General features: G+C 42.6%; 1 protein-coding gene across 2 annotated transcripts in view; it reads left to right on the forward strand.

Moving 5' to 3' along the window:
* The first annotated feature begins 2,222 nt into the window (after positions 1-2,222).
* KIAA0232 (KIAA0232 ortholog) overlaps positions 2,223-18,969 on the forward strand; it is a 67,126-nt gene continuing 50,379 nt past the window's right edge. Inside the window, exon 1 of one of the 2 annotated variants that reach the window (XM_051798311.1) lies at positions 2,223-2,397. The gene's annotated coding sequence lies outside the window, so the exon portion shown is untranslated. The remainder of the gene's footprint in view (positions 2,398-18,969) is intronic. The other variant, XM_051798312.1, reaches the window with a different exon arrangement.

The following is an 18,969-nucleotide window of genomic DNA, read 5'->3' on the forward strand; positions in this document are numbered from 1 at the left end:
AAAACCAACCAGCAAACAAAAAATGCTACTGTCGGGATTCCTGAGATCTGACCACAAAACCAGAAATGTCAATTTGAAATGTCACACAGAAATTACGTGAATATTCAGAATAATCTGTCACTGGCCTACATGCTCTGACTTGCTCCATTAGGAGAACACCAATGTTCTGAGCATCTGTCCATTCTATAGAGCTTTCATTTAAAAAAAAAGTATAGAAAGGGTGAAATAAGGTAAGTGGATTCGAATTGATATACCTTACTCACACATTGAGAATATGTGCAGAAGATTTAAATTGGTGCCAACTGTTACTACAGACATATCCCAGGTGCTCCACACTGTACTGTATTTTATTTCTACCTTGAAAAGGGAATTCAGAGTCTAAGCTCGTGAACAAAAGGAGATTTGATTGCGATTGGCGCGAGTAGTGTTACAGTGGTGATGAAATGCTTCTGATAAACCAGGGGAATGACTCAGCAGAAAACAGTCAGCAGGATTTTTCCCCCAAAGCTTTTCAGTTTGAGCTTTTCATAACAAGAAAATAACTTGAACGGTACTTAAATGGTTCTGAGAACAACTCTGTCCTTCTATTGCAGGGTTTAAGGCACTAGTTTCTTTTTAGATCTCTCCCAAAATACTCCTGCAAGGTTTGGAGAAAGTAACTGATTAACTGCCCATTCACACACATGAATTACAGCCTCAGGGGCGTTTAAGAGAACGCTGGTAGCTCATGTAGCTACACAATCCTGCACACTTAACTTTTGGCTAGCCTAAATCAGATTTATGACTAAATTAAGCGCTAAGGATGTTCAAAATAGGCAAACCCTAGCTAGAACAAAACTAAGATTAGTGCTGCTCCTCTATCAGGAAATGAGTATATAGGCTAGGAGGCAGTGGTTACTACCTTGGCTTGTGTTCACATTTCTTATGAGATGTATTTTTACATACAGACTTCACTTGTTGAAAAGCCTATACAGGACTACATCCGGGGCGGGGGGATCATCTTGTCAAAGACAAGCTTGGTTCCAGTGACTGAAGGTGTCGTGCACAAAAGAAACAGTGTGAGCCAACGTGGATGACACACTGCATTTTGGAACTCCAGGAGCCACATATTCAGCAGTGAACAAAAGGAAGGAAACCTCAGGATTATGGAGACAGAAGACTTACTTTGACATATTACATAATATTGACTTTCCTTAGGCCCGTATGTGTTCATGTATTTGAGAAATGTGCAGTGGTAGTGTACACCTGAAAAGGGCATCATTATTTTCCCAATTAAGAAGGTTAATTAGTACTTTGGTGTGTCTTGTCATATTTTCAGTCTCGCAGTGGCCCATTTTCACCCATGTACTATGCTAAAAATGTTGCCCTTTCATTACTCCACGGTTGTGTAAACAGTTCTGATTAAACTGGCATTTAATCAATTGGAATAAGATCTCTCCGCGGCTCCCGAGGAGCTCACCTACTAAACACGACTTTCAATGGCACCAATCTCCTGACAGACGACTTCCCCTCCCAGACGGGCTTTCATTCCGCAGCAAAATAAACTTTTTTATTTGTTAACCCTGCCCTCCTCGGAGTCGCTCGGAGGATTTCAAAAGGACCTCACATGTCAAACACCACCGCTACGCTCCATCATTATCCCCCGCTTCCTCCCTCGCATTCCCGCCCGGGCCCTAGGTGTTCCCGGGCCCTAGGTGTTCCCGTCCCCAGCGCTCCCGAGGGGGCGCGGGCGGCTCTCCCGCCTCACGGCCGCCCCAGGCCGGCGCCGCTCCCGCCGCCCGCCCGGGCGGTGCCTTCCCAGGGCCTCGCCCGCCCCTTCCCTTCTCCCCTCAGGCGCCCGGCGGAGCGCGCGGCGCTGTCCCGGCGGGCGAGAGGCTGGACAACCAGGGCAAAGGGACACTTCCCCTCCTCCCTCCCCCCGCCCTTCCTGCGCCGCGGCCCCGCCACGGAGGCGGCTCGCCGGCGCTCGGGCCCTACGGACGGGGGTGGGAATGGCAAGGGATGGGATGGGATAGGACCGGGCACAGCAGCGCGGCTGTCCCCTATCACGGCTCCCCCACATCTCGCCCGCCCGACGCGGCCCCACGGATCCGGGATCAGCGATCCGGGCCGCCCTCTGGGCGGAGGGATACGGGGCGGAGCCGGCAGCGCGGTCCGCCGGGGCGCTGAGTCCCGTTGCCGGGTGACGGCGCGGGCGGCCCGGCCCCCTCCCGCCCTCTCCCCCTCCCTCCCCGTGGCGCTGGAGCCGCCGCTGCCGCCGGTTTACGTAACGCCTCCCGGGGCAGGTCCCGGCTCCGTCCCGCCCGCCTCACTCGGGGACGGCAGCAGCGGGACGGAGTCCGCCGCCTCCTCCGGCTGCCAGAGGCCCCAGGGCCCCGCTCTGCGCCGCCACGGCAGGTAAATGCCCGCCGCGGGCCCGGGGAGCAGAGGGAGGGGCAGGGCTGGAGGGAGGGAGGGAGGGAGGGGGAGCGGCAGCCGCCCTCTCCGTGGAACGGGAGGACTGAGCCGGGAGGCGGCGGCGGGCGCCCTTCCCCTCCCCCGCCTCCTTCCCGCCGTTGCGCTGGGACGGGCGGGCTGGACCCCCGGGAGCGCCGGGGCCCGGCCGGGCAGGCCCGCGCATCCCTGCCCTCTCCGCTAACTGCCCGGGAAGAGGAGGAGTTGCCGGGCCGGGCCTGGCCCCTCCGGGAGGATGGTTTCCCGGGACGGCGCGTCCTGCTCCTGGGCTGCGGCTGGCGCAGCGCGGCGGGAACGTGCCGGGGGAGCGGGAGGAAGGGGCCGGGGAGGGGGTGACAGGAGCGCCGGGGGCCGGGCGGGGGGCGGCTGCCGGCCGGCGGCGGGCAGGGCTCGGGGGCGGGGCCGGGGGCCCGGCCGGGGTGCCCCGGTCCGAGCGCTGCCCGGGAGGGGAGCGGAGCCCTCCCCGGCTGCCCCCGGCCCCGCGCTCCTCCATCACGGCGGGACCCGGCGCCAGCTGAGCGGCTTGGCCGGGGCCGGGGGGGAGGTGCCGACCTGGAGCGGGAGAGCCGGGGCTTGGTGCTCTCGGGCCGGGTCACGCCCGGGAGCAGAGGAGGAGGAGGAGCAGGAGGGAGGCGAAGGCGGCAGCAGCACCCGCCCGCCGCGGGTGCCGGCCCGCGCCGGTGTCAGTCGGCGCCAGCGGACGGGAGAGCGGAGGATGCGGCGGTTCGGGTCGGGGTAGCGAGAGCCCGAGCCGGGCAGCGCCTCCCCTGCCCCGCCTGACCCCGGGGCTGAGGTGACGGGGCCGTGCCAGGCCCGGCCGGCGCTCACGCCGTGACCTTTCATCCTGTGCGATCGCACAGAGCGCAGCAGCGGCCGCGCACCGGCGAGCGGGAGCCGGAGCCGGGCCGGGCAGATGGAAACCACCCCGGCCGAGCCGCGGTGCTGCAGCGCTGCCCCGGGGGCCGATCTGGCGGGACTCGCTCCCCTCCTATCTTTTTTTTTTTTTTTTTTCCCCTTTCCAGCAGCATTGTCCTTTAGGGCCTATTGAAGGCAAAAGGCGGATAGGGAGGCTCGGGCTGCCGCTGAGGAGGCGGAGCTGGGCTGATGGCGGACTGACGGGAGCCGCATCCTATGGGCGCGGGCAGCCGGCGCCGCCGGGGCGGGCCCGCGGCCGCGGCCTCTCGCGGGCGATGGGCGGGGTGGGGGACAAGGTTTGGCGAAGGTTACAGCTGAATGCAGAAGTGACACGAACTGACACTTCGCTCCGGCTAACTCGTTTCCATCTTCTCCTCGTGTCGCCTACGATTAAAAGTATACACGTATGGAGTCGTGTTATGAAACTTTGGGAAAAGCCAAAGTGCGGTGCTTTTTTCCCCCCCGTCTTGTCTTTGTTTTAATTACTCATTGCAGTACCTGATACTGATCTGAAGGGTGAAAATAGTGTGATTTGCTTGTCCTTCCCTTAAATAAAAGGCATTCCCGTGTTCTGATGTTTTCTGTGTATAAGTAATTTGGGTTGTGGTTTATAAGCTTGGGATCAGAGGACACTGGTATGGGTAGTTGATTTTCCTCATTCAAACCCTTTTAAATGTTTAGATTTCTGCCCTTCTGTTGCACGCCATATATCAATTCTGTGTTCCTGGGATGAAGTGGGAATTGCAGATCGACTTTGGTTTCTTAACTGTCAAAATTGAGCTCGTGATGATTCAGTAGATAATTGTGTAAAACAAACTACTTCACTGCAGTGCTTAAACCCCAAGTATTGCAGGCTCCTCACAATCCACGGGAGTCTGTAATTGACATTTTTCTTTATTATTTAAGACAAAAATATGCCTTGTAATAGTAAATGACATGGAACTTGATTGTTACTTGACATGAAACTGTACAGATTTTATTTTGTACTAATCCTCCATCTGCCGTTTCTTGTCAGTATGGATATGCTAAAATGGTAGTGTACAAACCTTCCCTTTCAATTGATAAAGCATATTGTATAGGTATCAAAATCTTCTCTTTTGATCATTGAGATGTAAGAGGGGATGTAGGTAAACTTGAATAAAATGAGTAGCACACTGTATATTTTTAATGTTACTGATTTTCAAAGACTTGAGAATTATAGGGGAAATCCTGATTTGTACAGTCCACTGAAGGCATCAGCAGTTTATATCCCCACCATATTCTGCTTGACAGATATTCCCACATGTGCAGTCACAGAACTTTATCGATTCATTTGGTGCACTGTGCATTTGAGACCAGAGATTCTGCAAATTTGAGTTTAGTATGTTACCATCCAGCTTTTCTGCTGGTGGAGTCAGAAGGAATCAGAAGGAAAATAAGGATCAAACAGGTCTATATGTGACCCAGGAGGGAAAAATGGAGGCCTTGAACTTCTTATGTTATCTTAATATGCTGATTTCATAGTCTGTATTCCCCACCGCTTTTGTTGTTGTTGCGATTTGTTATTCTTCCAAGTAAGAGAAATTCCATAGGGGTAAAATGATGTCAGCATTTTCATTTGCTCATTTGCTGTGCATTCTAGCAGGAATAGGGACCGTGAAAGATCTAGATACTGTTCAAAACTTCATTGTTTGTCCTTCTTGAGCATCTTTTTTCTAGGTGAATAGGGGAATGAAGCAACCAAGAGGTTGGTTTTATACTTAGCATGGGTGAATTTTCTTGTGGGATTTTACTGCGTTTTAGACATAGTGTTGTAGAGTCAGAATAGACTTTTTGTCTACTTAGCTACAATCCTAGGAAAATCATATCTCAGTTTACTGCTTCTTTAAGCAGTAGCTAATAACTAAAAGTAACAACTTAGTACTATGCTAAGATAGGCAACAATGCCTGCTAAAGCAGAATGTGGTGAAGGCAGCATGACTTAGAATTCCTGTAGGCTAAGAGGTAGCAGGAACTATTCCAGTTATCTGCACTGCCAGTGGAGCTTGGAATACAAATGATCTTCTAGAAGCTATTTAATATGTTCTGTTTAGTGGGATAGTTTCTTCTGTCTTGTGGAACAGAGATTGGAATCCTTCCTTTCAGTCCAACCAGTGACTGACTGGTTAGATAATTTGTAAATATAATTGTAGAAAGGAGTTGTTGTGTTGTGTCCATCCCCTCAGCCCCACCCCAAGAATTTTTTCCGAGTAAGGTCAATTTCATGATACAAAATACAAATGTTCAAATGAATATATGAATGTTCAGTTGCATTTCAGTACACAGGCAAAAAGGAAATTGTATGATCGGAAGGAAAAGTGTGGGTTTTTTCTTAATCTGGAAATAGTTTACCAGACTTTTCAAGGCAGAAGTACCATTTAACTGTGGGACTGCCAGAGTGTTTTAGTAGAAAAAGATCTAGATGAGCTAGTTATAATATTTTTCCTGAAAAACATCTTGTTCTACTTACCTGAAAGTTGGTTGGGTACATTTTTAATGGATGTTGAGAGATTGAATGTGTGTTTTATTGGCCCACAGTGATGGTTAGGGGGTGTGGGGGTAAGGGTTGAGTAGCTTGAACATTCAGTACAAAGGTTATTCTTTCACAGCTTTCTTACTAGAAGTTATTTCTGTAGCTTTACTGGAAGCTACTGAATACTTTGAATTTTTATTCATCTACTTCCTTTATAATTTCATGCGCAAGGTGTTTGGATCTACCTGCATAAAACTATATGTTGTTTGTTTCTGCATCACCTGTATTCTGTTCATAACTTAGCTTCCATGTGTCCACTGTGTTATCTGTGTTTCCAAGACATTTATTTCTAAGGCAGTGATGTGGAATTTTAAACTGTGAAGTATTTAAATACGTCTTTTACTGTTGTGATATTACATGTAATCGTTTAGTTATATCCTTCTAAGTGATTTGTGCTCAGGCTTGCTATAATGATTTTCATTTTTAATATAATTTGGGGAATGTTTAAATTTCTGGTTTTTACTGTATTGAGGAAGAAGTTTCAAATATGCAGTCCATGCTAATGTCACTTGTGTCTGTAACTTTCTAGGCCTTATTCTAGAAAGGATTGCATATGAAAAGTTATATTCTGAAAAAAAAACTTGTTAATAAATAAAAATAAATTGTAACAGGGCTGAAATCTGAATAGTTTTGTGTTCTTTTTATAGCTTTTAAAAGTCTTCCTGTAGTTAGTATTAAATTTGTCAAAGGAACAAGGTCTGCTGGATAGAGTGCTGGGCTAGGACTGAGGAAAGAACCCGCAGTTTTCTATCACTGAGCGAAGTCAAGTGAATAGTTTCATTTTAATGTACCTGTGTTTGAAGTGTTATATGGAAAGGAGTAGCTGTTATGCCTTCAGTATGTTATTAAATTGTGTGAGTATGGGTTTTCTGTTGGTTTTATGATTTGAATAGATGGACTAGCTTGGTTGTAGAAGAATTCTGAAGGGAGAGGCAGTTACATTGCAGATGAGATTTTGCATATATAGACTGTGGAAAAAAGGTACAGAGAGAGAGATAAGGGAATAAGAGACTAGGGGTACCTGAAGGCCAGAAAAAATAAAGCAACCTGTCATAAGATGGTATAGTCTTAACATCAGAGCAGCAGAGCGGAGTTGCAAGATGCGTAAACTGTGCAGGGTTATTCCAGGTAGTGTTACCTAGTCAGGACTTGGATTGAGATAGTAATCTTCAACAGTAAAGTGGGAAAACGTACACAGATTGATTCAGGAAATTATTTTGGTCATTTAGCATGTGGCATATGTACTTTTTAAGAAAAGAAAGTGTTTTATTAGTCTAACGAAAAAAGTCTGCTTGAAGCATCACTAAGAAAGAAATCAGTAATGCGTATCGCTGCTATTGGATGAGTAGTTAATCCTCACCAGGTCCTTGCGACCCTGTAATTTGTTATTATAAACTTGAAACAAATTTGAAGACTGTGGCTGAATGGAAGTACAACTTTAAAACATTGCATTGTATTTAGGACACTGGGGTATCCTGAAAGAAACGGAGCCAGCTTCCAGTGATTTTTTTCTGGTTGATAGCTTTACTTTTAAAACTTCTGGAAAAACTTTAGCTGTTTCATGATATTTTAATTCTGCTGTCTGAAGATTTTGAGCTAATGACCATTACTAATTAGCTAAAGATTGCTGTTGAGTGAATTCCTATTCTCCTGGTTCTGTCTTCTGGGGTAGAAGTTCACTCTGCTGCATATTCAACTCTTGCACTTGACAACGAAACTGAGTTACCTTTAGTAATTTTGTTCTATTAATGTTTTTATAGCTGTTTTGATGGAAGGCATGTTGAACTGTGTGAGGTGGCAAAAGTTTTAAAATGTCTCCATAAGTTCAAATATGAGTTTAATTGTCACATGTAGTTCATTTTTTCGCCAGCCTCTCTGAACAGAATATCTTACCAGCTTCAGAGAAACCTCAGAGTTCCAGTTTTTAGTAACTTTGTTCTTGAATTGTGAAAGAAATGCCTTGGTTAACAATACAGTAACTTCCTTGAAGAGAAGCAATGTAATGCTGACCTGCTGTTTTTGTAAGAAGTTTTCTGGTTGTGATAGCTTAATATTTTGCATTTTAGGCAAATGACAGCTTTCCAGCTCTCGTTGGAAGTAGCAAACAGCAAATGTATTATTTGAAGAACAGTATTAAACTGTCTTACCTATTCAGGTTTTTTTTAGAAAGTAGTATTTTTAGGCAACATACTTCATCACAGAAGTAGAGATATAAGATGACAACAAATATCACCACTGTTTTTATGGAAAAAGACATCCTGGTTGCTTTACAACACAAACTGAACAAACAATGCCTATGCAAATGCATTCAAATGCTAAAATATAAATTATTTCATGTGACTTGCTATTCCGTCCAAAATAGCAGAGTATCTTACTTCAGATCTCAATTTCATAAATATATAGAATTCCATTTACTAATATTTGGGAATAAAAATTAGAGGTGATAGAAGTGCGGGAGAAAAGCACTTGAAGCCATTTCCTTTGTTGGCCTGCCGTATTTTCTGTACTGTAAAGTCAGTATCTTCTCTGCTGGTTAAGTTTTAGAGCTTGCAAATTCAGCTTGTCAGAACTCTTTGCATTTACTGAGCCTCTTGTGGCTGACACATCTTGTATGTTTTTACACAGTTATTAATGAAAACATTGTCTATATGTGACTTCCAACTGAGTTATGGTAACCTGTTTTTTATTGAAAGAACTGTTGAAAAGACTATATGGTTAGGCAAAGATACATTTGTTTTTAAACCCTTCATGAGGCTATTTTAAGCTTTTCAAAAAGATAGTAATTAACTCCCTGAATTACAGAGAAAGTATAGAAAACTTTAATAGTAAGTATTCAGAAAAGATCTTCAGAGAAATTAAAGAAACTAATAAACCAAAGCAAAATGTATAGTGTGGTCATTATCTAGTTAGATGTTTATATACAGCTGGGTTATTAACTTTGGAAGTATAAATAGCAGGACAAATACCGTAGCCTTTAAATGAGCACTGGTGGTTGGATCTTTGGCATTCACAATTCATTCTGCTTTTCCTTTCCTGACTGAAAGATGCAATGTATGCCTAAAAGTAAATTGTATATTAACTGAAATAAATCCTGTGTGGCTGCACTACAAGAGCGGGCACTGGGCTACTTGGTGCTGCAGAAGCGTTCCAGCTGATGTGAATAGCACTGAATATTTTATCAGGGTGGCCCCACTGGTGGCCTGGGGGATGATTCCATCTGGTGGCTGCCTGAGCCTTGGAAGAGTCCCCAGCACTGCTGTGGCACAGTGGTGCTGTATCTGTACACTGAGGTGTTCAAAACTGGAGGCAGATCTGTTTTAATGCACGCACAAGAACCTTGGTGCTTGGGCCTCCAAGCCATTGGCATCCCACTTGGGAAGGGAGTTCAAACACAGGCAGATAGCTGTTGGGAACAGGTAGTTTGAACTGCTCTAAAAGTTGAGTAAATAAAAGACATCAGGAGGGCAGGAAGGAGAGATATAGCTTTTGATAAATAGCGTCCCTGTGAAGATTCTCATGGGACTGAACAGAAAAGACTGTAACTATCTCCTCCTTGAAGTATGATCTAGACAAATATTTCTCCCCAGGATCTCTCAGGCCCTGTAGCAGTCAGTCCATCCAGGTGATCTCTGTGTGTAATAGGCTTGAGGGAAGCAGGGGAGAGCAAGATGTTTGTCACTTCCCTTGCTCTGGTATGCTGATAAAATCTGTGGTTTTAAATTGGCCAACTTATACCACTGTCTTCAATGGTGAAAAGAAATTTAACAGGACAGTCTGAAACCTGATGTCAGTGGTACTGAAATTACACTGATGGTTGGGGAGGGCTGTAGAGTATGAGGTGAGTTTTTGAGGTGCACACGTGTCACCTTCTTCAGTAACACTCTTTCCCTTGGGTTCTCCACACTTGGGTGATCCATCCCATGCTAGGCCAGTTCCAGTGCAACACCTACCTCTCTCAGCAAAACTGAAGCAACCAGTAATTTCTTTGTCGTCTCCAGGCTACTGTTACAGTGGAATTCTGTTTGTGCTTTTTGAAGACTGGTCCACCAAAAATGAATTTTTTTCCATTTGGAACGAACTGATGCAGTTTGTCCCTGCAACCACACAGTGGGTGTGTTAAGTACAAGGACAAAAGGGTGAGAACACGGAAGGGAGGATGAGAGAAACAGTAGAACGTCTTGTCCTCTCGTGGTGGCAGCGGCGGTGCCGTTCCTGTTACACCAACTCGCCTTTGAGTCAGCCACACAGGTTTCTCTGTCAAGATGCTGCTGCTGTTCTCTTGTTAGTTATTGCTGGTATAAAAACCATCACTTCTGGTTTTTGCAAACTGGTATTTGTGCTGGCGGTAGTAGTAATGCCTTCAAATTTTGTCAGTTATGTGCAGCATTTGTTTTAAGTTAATTTTTAATGTGAGGAATATTTACTTAAATTCCTTTTCATTAGATACTGATTTGTATTTTTAAACTTTATTTTTTCAGATAGAATTTAAAAATTGTAATCATGTTTAAATAAAATGTAGTCATGTTGAAACAAAGTAAAATTTAGTTCAAACACTTGTGTGGACAGTAACAAACTAAACTGGAAAAAAAGTTTCTCATGTCAGTTTATGTTTGTTGGTTTTTAAGAATAGAATAGAATTATTAGGACTGTATTGGTAGCTGGATATCCTTTTGGATAAATTTTTACTAAAATAATGTCTTGACCTCCTGAAGGTCATTAGGCTTATTAATTATTTTTTTTTAAGTTATATCATGTGTACTGAAGGACCACCTCATATGCATAGGACCACTATGCAGAGATGCTTTTTCACAGGTCTGCTATATGTAGTAAGAACCCTTCCAAAAGAGTCTGTTTATGAAGTCCCTTTCAAACCTTATAATTCTATGAAGTGATGAAATTTTGAGATGTAGGGGACATAGTATACTGTGACTGTTCTTCACAGTGTGTGTAGGTTTTGCTGCTAGGTCATACTTTCCCCCTTTCCGTCTTAATATTTTTTCTTACAAGTTTTGCATTATCCAACTTATATAATTTATTTGTTTTGCAAAAGTGAAGAATAAACAGTTTACTGAGAATTTGAGGTCTTTGATATACAACTGAGCCCTCAGTGCAGGTGTCTCACCTGCTAATCCTGCAGTCCATTAACAATCGTTTCCCACGGCTCAGGTTTTGCTCTCTGACAGGATTGATGTTTTGACATCTTGTAACAAAGTTCATGGATGTTAATGATGTGCAGCCCTGTGAGTGGATCAGCTAATTGAACTCCTCCAGCTACTGGTTTTTGAAGTGTTGTTCTTGTATGATGGTGAACAGGAATGTTTTATAAGAACAGCTGTACCGGTTCAGACAAAGGCTTTGACAAATCCAGCACTTGTCTGCAACAGCATCTGGAAGGGAGCAGTTAGGGACAAAAAAGAACAGGGAGAGTGCATGTGTGTGTGATACCTCTCCTAAACACTCCCTCAGCCTCACACTATTTTCATTCCAGGGGATTTCCTGACCCTGATGTGGTTTGTCTAGTTGGAAACTCTCGAGGGATCTCTCTTATTCAATTTCCACTGAAGCCCATCTAATTTTTTTTTATGAGTCTTCAGTATCTCTTGACAAGTTATTCTAGTAGTTGTTGTGCGAAGTTTTGTACGTAGCTCTTATTAACTCATTGGTACTTTTTATTAATAAAGACCAGACATTTAACAGTCAGTTTCTATCCGTGGAGAGACATGTTATCTTTGATATTACAGGACCAGGTTTGCATGTTCTGTACAGTATGCATGCAAAACATTCATCCACTGACACAAAAATGACTTCAGTTTTGTTCTGTGATTTTTCTTTTAACTACTGCTGAGTTTGAGCTTATAGTGCCACGAAATATCTAATATACTACTTAGGAAATAGATCCTGGGATTAATAGTCAGCTCACAACACATTGATTTATGCATTAATAGCATCAGGTGGTTATTCCCCCGTTTGCCTTTTTATTGCCCAATCCAGTTTCAAAAGGTCCTTCTGCATTTTTTCAGTTACTTTGTGCTCACTATCCCTGATCCCTTGCTGTCCTTTGTCACCCTTTGCCACCTTGCTAACTGTGTCATCCATCTCATCTTCCAGGAATTTATCAGGTAATGCAGTCCCAGTGCAGAATCCTTCAGAACTGTGCTGGTGACTCCCCCAGTGTCATCTTGATTATGTCTCTGTTTTTTTCCTTTGCTAACCTCAGTAACTGAGGCTTATATGGTAGCTCTTGAATCCTTGGAGTAATTCCATTAAGCTTTTATACAGGATTAACAGCTTCAGATTTTCATTTGGATAAGTGTTATGAAAATAAGCTTGCAGATTTGCAAGGAAAAAAAATGCTGCAGTAACAGCCACACACTGGTTTCTGTCTGCCCTGTGGCTTCTCTGACCTAAGTTATGCTAGAACTGTAAGCCCAGCCTTGTTAGACATCAGTCCACTACAAAACATATATCCATTACAAATAAGACTCTATCACTCTTGCACTTCTTGGTAATGCTTCTTGAAAAAGGTGGCTCTCTATATATCTAAAAGTAAATTTACAGAGCTGCTTTTATGCTTTAGACCACTTTTAGTTCTTTGATTCCTGCCAGCTGTTTAATCTGTGTTTCTCATAGCAGGGCAATGCTCCTGAAGCTTTGTGGTAGGACTTGTCTGAACTGAGATGGAGAGAGAGCCATAAACATTATCATATTTTTCTTGGTTTAGAGTAGTGCTTCAGTGCCTTGGTCACGAATGAAGCCCGTGCTCCACTGTTTATTGTGCAATAAAATCAAACTTTGCCAGTGCATAAAAAAGTTGTCCTTGCTCTGAAGACTATACAGCCAAATTTCTTAGATTATCAAGGAATGTGGTTAAAAAAATAACAACTTCTCTTACTTCTGAATTCACATGTCTTTTAAATGCCATGTGAAATTTATTAAGGACACAGATTCTATTGTCTGCTAGACTTTAAATAGGCTTTGTTTCTGGGCTTTGACAGTGCCTTCCCCAGTGTGTGGCCACTTGGTTTGTATGTTAAGGATTTGTTGATTTTTTTTCACAGAAAGAAACAAAAGAAATTATGGTAAAATTGCAGAGTCTCCCATAATATAGAAGAACAGTTTGGACTTACGTTGCCATCATGTGATGTGGTCATACTTTTGATTATCAGTCTTCTAAAGGGGACTGAAATTTACTGAGGTGTGTATGTGATTTTAGTATGTTGTTGGGCAAACTTGATAACATTTTAATTTGGTTTATACTAATTAGGATTTGCATATTTATTCCTACCTTAAGTTGTCAGGGAGAGGAAGGATTGTTTGCTTTTATTACAACCATTCTGGGTAAAAATACTACTTTGAAAAAACTTTCCTGATTTAAATAAGTGGACACTTACATCCACATTTAAAAAAAGAGTATATATTTTCTCTGTTCAGTGAATAATTGTCATACATAGACAAAGACCATAGTGGAGGTCAAAAACTTTTGAAATGAGAGCTGTTAATTGTAAACTATGTAACATACTGGTATATTTCAGAGAATAATAAAGGAAACTTTGTATAAAACAGCAGTTTCGACTTGACTATTGTGTGAGAATGTGTTTGGTCCAATTGTTAACATGTAGCAGTAGGCAGAATGAAGCACTGGAAACACAGATTCCCTTTTGGGAATGGAAGGAAGGAAAAAGGTACCATCTATAGCATTATCCAAGAGATCAGCTTCTCTGTAGTAATGTATCAAAATGTATAAGAGTAAATTTGAGTCTACAGAGAATTATTTGCAGATTATGCAAATTAGCACTATATTAGTTTTCAACTTCTTTCAATATGTAATCCAGTAAGATTTTTTTTTTCTACTGAGAGTGTGGATCCCAGTGTAGTGAATTAAGCCTGCAGACAATTTGCTTCCTTTTTAAGTTACCTTTGATGATCTCCAAGACATCATCTGTGGACCTTTAGTGCACCTGAAAGGACATTTTTAAGGGGTATAGTTTTTACTCTCTTATTCCAATATTTTCTATTACTTTAAAAGTTGATAGTAGGTATATCTTTAAGAAAACTTGAAAGTTTGTTAAAACGTTAATTCTTTTTTCATTTACAAAACATGTTTGTTTAGGACCTTGCTGTGTGGATACACAATTTTCAGAGGCCTCTTGGTGCTGATAAAATACAGATGAGGTTACCTTAGATTAATTCAGTGGATTTTGTGGTTTGGCTTTGGTTACTGTTTTCTAAGATTAGAAATAATTGGGGGGGGGGGGGGGGGGGAAGAAGTTAAGAAGATACTTTTAAACACCTTAAAATATCTTCTTTTTTTTTTTTTTTTTTTTTTTTTTTAAATGAAATGGAATGTGGAGACAAAAGCTGTTCAAGATATGGAATTAACTTGCTTGGCATCAGCTTTTAGTCAGTCTTTCTGTTGATAGTCTGACATGGATAGTTCCATACCCTAGCACTTTCTTGGTGTGCTTGTATCAAGCTTCATTGAAGAGTGATTTCCTTGCACCTTTCTTCTACTGTGCTCCTTGGTAATCTCTGTGATTTTACACTGCCATGCTGTGTTCCACAGACACAACTGTCACAAGAAGCTGTTTGTGTTGCTCTAATTATTGTGGTACCAAGACATTTTTTTTAAAAAACCCCATTCTATGCATTTGCTATGACAATACCCCTATTTCATTTTATTTAGGATGAAGACTAGGATTATTTAGTCTTCATGAAAGGTTATTTACCATGCAAGAGCAAGTCTGTTGTAGAGGACAAACCTGGAGTGTTCCAGCTTCAGTTTCTGTGCCATTGATCCTCCTTTCTGTTACTTGCTGTAGGTTATTTAAAATTGCTGTTTTACTGTACCTAGATCTCAGGAGACTAAAGCTTTGTTGTTGTCTTCTGCTGTCTGTCGAAGATCAAAAGAATGTTTAGTGACTATCACACTGAATAGAATTTTGAGAAATACATCTATTCTAAGATAATCTAAGTTGAAAAATCCAAGTGTTTACACAATATTGTATTCTCATTCATTTACAAGACACTTCATAAGTTGGCTCTTGTGCCTCTAGTGGTTAAGCTGTTGACAGTTTATCTACTGTGACCTTGTAAGGTCATTGATTAGTATTGCAAAAGCTGAAGGTTACTTAAAAGAAAAAAATATAGTAGAAATTATTTTGATATAATAATGTACTTTTTACTTTGTGCTTGTAAATAAAAAGTAGTTTTTGCAAACTTTTGATAGAAATGTGTACATTTTTATTTGGTGATTCTCATTATAAGGCATGTCCCTCTATCATATTTTATAGCTGGAAATTAAGAATTCTTTCTAACTTAGGAGTTAAAATAACTAACCTTGCACTAATTTTTTAGGCTGTAAAGTGCTCCCCCTGTTCAGATTAGCCCTGGCCATTGTTTGGGATGGAGAAAGTTATTTATAGTGAGACAGTGAAAAAGATTTAAAAGGGATAATAACTCATTTGTCAGAAAATGTTATCTCTAAAATCAAGCTTCACATCTATCAGTAGAAATGTTTGCTCCTTGAGTGACTTATATTAAGTTGATATGAAAAGTCTCTCTCTAGTACTGGCATGGGAAAATACTCAGTTTGTATAAAATTTCGTTAATTATAAAACAGAATGGAAATGTTTAAGGCTTTCTCTAAAACAAAGTACTTGACAGATGTAAAATGAGAACACTCAAATATTATTTAGGAAATTTGTTTAGATTTTCAGGTTTTATATCATGTATATATTTTGTAAATGAATGTTAAAATAGGTGATTGAATATGATATTTAAAAAAGCTGGACTATAATATTTGAACATTCTAAAAATTTTGTTGTCTAATTTCTTAATTCCTCTTATAACCTGTCTCTCTGTTGGTGTCTCTTCCCTCTCCTCCTTCTAATAAAAGCAAGACACACTTTAACTGAAGTCAATCAGATTTTGTTAGCTTAGATCTCAACAACTGAGTTTCTCAAATGGCTCACATAAATAGGTGTTAAGATAGAAAAGAGGGGCCACATTATCATCTCATTCACTGAAAAGCTGGAGCATAAACTCAGTCCTTACTAGGTGTTAAAGAGCTAAACAATGTGTCAGAGTTTTGACTGAAGTGACATAGTATCCAGAAGCTTTGCAATATTGTAGCATCAGAATGGTTTGGGTTGAAAGGAATCCTTAAAGATCGTCAATTCTCGCTTCTGTGGGCAGGGGCATCTTTCACTAGATGAGGTTGCACAAAGCCCTGCCCAGCCTGACCTTGAATAGTTGAAATAGATTATCTGCAGCTTCTCTGGACAAGTTGTTCAGTGTCTCACCACCTTCATTGTTGAAAATGTCTTCCTTGTGTCCAATCTAAATCTACCAGTTTTCAGTTTAAAACCCTGTCACTAGAGACCCTCATAAAAAGTCTGTCCCCAGTTTTGTTACAAGCCCCCTTTAAGTTCCCTCAGGACCTGTGGATGTATGTCATCAGTCTTTTTGACTCTTGCACCTTTAGGTTCCTTAAGTAGTCTCAAACCTGACCTTTTCTTGCAGTAGATGGTTCTTCATTCTCCCAGTCCCCGCCTTTCCCTCCTTTGCCTGGGGCAGTGTGTCTGAAGTACTTGCTGGTGAAGAGCAAGACAAAAAAAATCATTGAATACTTCAGCCTTCTCCACGTCCTGGGTAACCAGGTTTCCCATTTCCTTCCAGAAAGGTCCCTTTTATCACTGATGTTCCTATAGAAACTTTTCTTGTTGCCCTTGATGTTTGTGGTCAGATTTAATTCTGTCAGGGCTTTAGCTTTCCTAACTGCTTGGACAATTCCTGGCTGCTTGGACAATTTCTCTGTATTCCTCCCAAGCTACCTGTCCTTGTTTCCACCCTCTGTAGGCTTCCTTTTTCTGTTTGTGTTTGTCCAACAGCTTCTTGTTCATCCACACAGGTGCCTGGTGTTTTTCCCTGACTTCCTTTGGTAGGCATGTGTTGCTCCTGAACTTGGAGGAGGTGATCCTTGAGTATTAAGGAGTTTTCTTGGGCCCCTCTTTCCTCCAGGGATTCTACCAAGCAGATCCCTGAAGAAGCCAAACTCTGCTCTCCTTAAGTCCAGGGTAATGAGCTTGCTGTGCTCCCTCCTTGCTACCCCAAGGATCTTGAACTCCACTGTTTCATGGTCACTGCAGTCCAGGCTACCCTTGAACTTCATGTTCCCCATGAGCCCCTGCTTTTTGGGGAGAGCAAGACCCAGCATAGCACCTGTCCTTGTTGGCTCCTGTATAGCTCAGGAAAGGAAGTTATTATCACCTTCAAGGGACCTCTTGGTCCTGGATTGCTTATGCCCTACTGTATTGTCCCCCTAACAGATTTTGGGGTGGTTGAAGTCCCCCATGAGGACCAGGGCTTGTGAACAGGAGACTGTTCCTGTCTGTCTATAGAGGGCCTCATGCACTCCATCTTCCTGGTTGGGTGGCATGTAGCAGACCCTGCTGTAATGTCACCTGTCCCTGCCCTCCCTTTAGTCCTGACCCATAGCCTTAGTTGGTGCTGTGCACTGCAGTGAATCACTGACATAGAGGGTAACATCCCCTCCTTGTGTCCCCTGCCTGTCCTTCCTAAAGACCCTGTATCCTTCCATTCCAACACTCCAGTCATAGGAGTTGTCCCACCACATCTTAGTGATGCTGGGAAGATGACAGCCCTGCGTGCATGTGCACGTCTCTCTAACTTCTTTTTCATTGCCTGTGCAACAGAGGCATTTAGGTTGGGCTCCCAATGAAGCCAACTTAGTGGCTGGAGTGGCAGGAATTCCTTTGTGTGCTCTTCAGATGCTCTCCTGCTGACCTATGATCTGTCTCCAGACTCTGAGCATCTCTTGCTGGCTCTGGCATCAAACTGGTAGCAGTGGGATGGATTGAGGCTTCCCTTCCCCAGCAACTTCAGTTTAAAGCCGTCCTCTCCAGCTCAGCCAGCCTGTGACTGAAGATGCTCTTCCCTTTTTCTACCAGTCCCCAGTAGACCAGGGAGACCTGCTGAATTAGAACAAACTAATTTCTTATTCAGTCACTTTCTCACTTTCTCACTTTTTTTTTTTAATTGGATTTTCTTCCCTGTCCTTTCATAATTCACTTTTCCAGTGGAACTTTGTGGCAGAAAGTTATTGATTTCTTGAACATTAAGGTAGTTCTGCTTGATGTCTCAAAAAAGACAAATGAAATGTGTCAGTTTTGCCATATGTATGAAATGCAGGGCTTGGGGGGCTGCCTCTGACTGTGACATTGACTCAGGGAGAGTGTTCATGATGTGCTGTGATGTGGAGAGCTCAGAGGACAAAAAAGGTCTTAGAGTGGAATGCTGTCCTTCAACGGTTAATATAGTAAGGACTTCTTAAGAGTTTGGACTTGTGGGTTTTGGATTTGGACTATCTTGGTCACAATGTTAGACTTTTCTCATACTTTCTGTTCTTTAATTTTGTGGTGAAGCAGTAGCCTCCTGGACCTTGCAGGATGTTTCTATTTACTGTTATTTGCGCTTGCTTACGAGATTGTGACTAATGCAGACACGTTGCTGACAAAGATTGAATACCCTTTCTCAAAGTACACACTGCCACCAGAGAAGAAAGGTCACTTCAGCGGAGTGTAGGGGTTTGTGAACTCTGTAGCAACTGATCCTAATGGATTTCTTTTTGGTGATGTTGCAATTCACTCAGTAAAGATCTGGAATATACAGTTGTACCTGGCTGGTGGTGCAAAGTCAGCTCCTAAAAACTACCATCTTTTGTTGTGTCGACATTTATCAACTTTCAATTTTCTTTTGCCATGAAACACATGCTGTTCACATGAAATGTTTCCCACAGTATGTAGTTTATGTGGTTATATTAGGTGATGTCTGCTTTGAGTGTGTTGATTATCTTGCAGTGGGGTTGAAACAAAATAGTAGATTTTGCTTAGATACATCAGTCTTTTTTCTTTCCTTTTGGAGGAGGGATATTTCCTGCTAGGATTTGAGCCTTGTTTTCTCTTGCTGAGCGAAACTGGAGAGGAGAGAGAAGGCCTACACAAATGCCAGATTGGCATGTGGTTGATGTG

This window comes from Manacus candei, unplaced genomic scaffold, assembly GCF_025592945.1.
Source record: "Manacus candei isolate 608988 ecotype Guabito, Panama unplaced genomic scaffold, ASM2559294v1 h1tg000048l, whole genome shotgun sequence".
Classification (NCBI taxonomy): Eukaryota; Metazoa; Chordata; class Aves; order Passeriformes; family Pipridae; genus Manacus; species Manacus candei.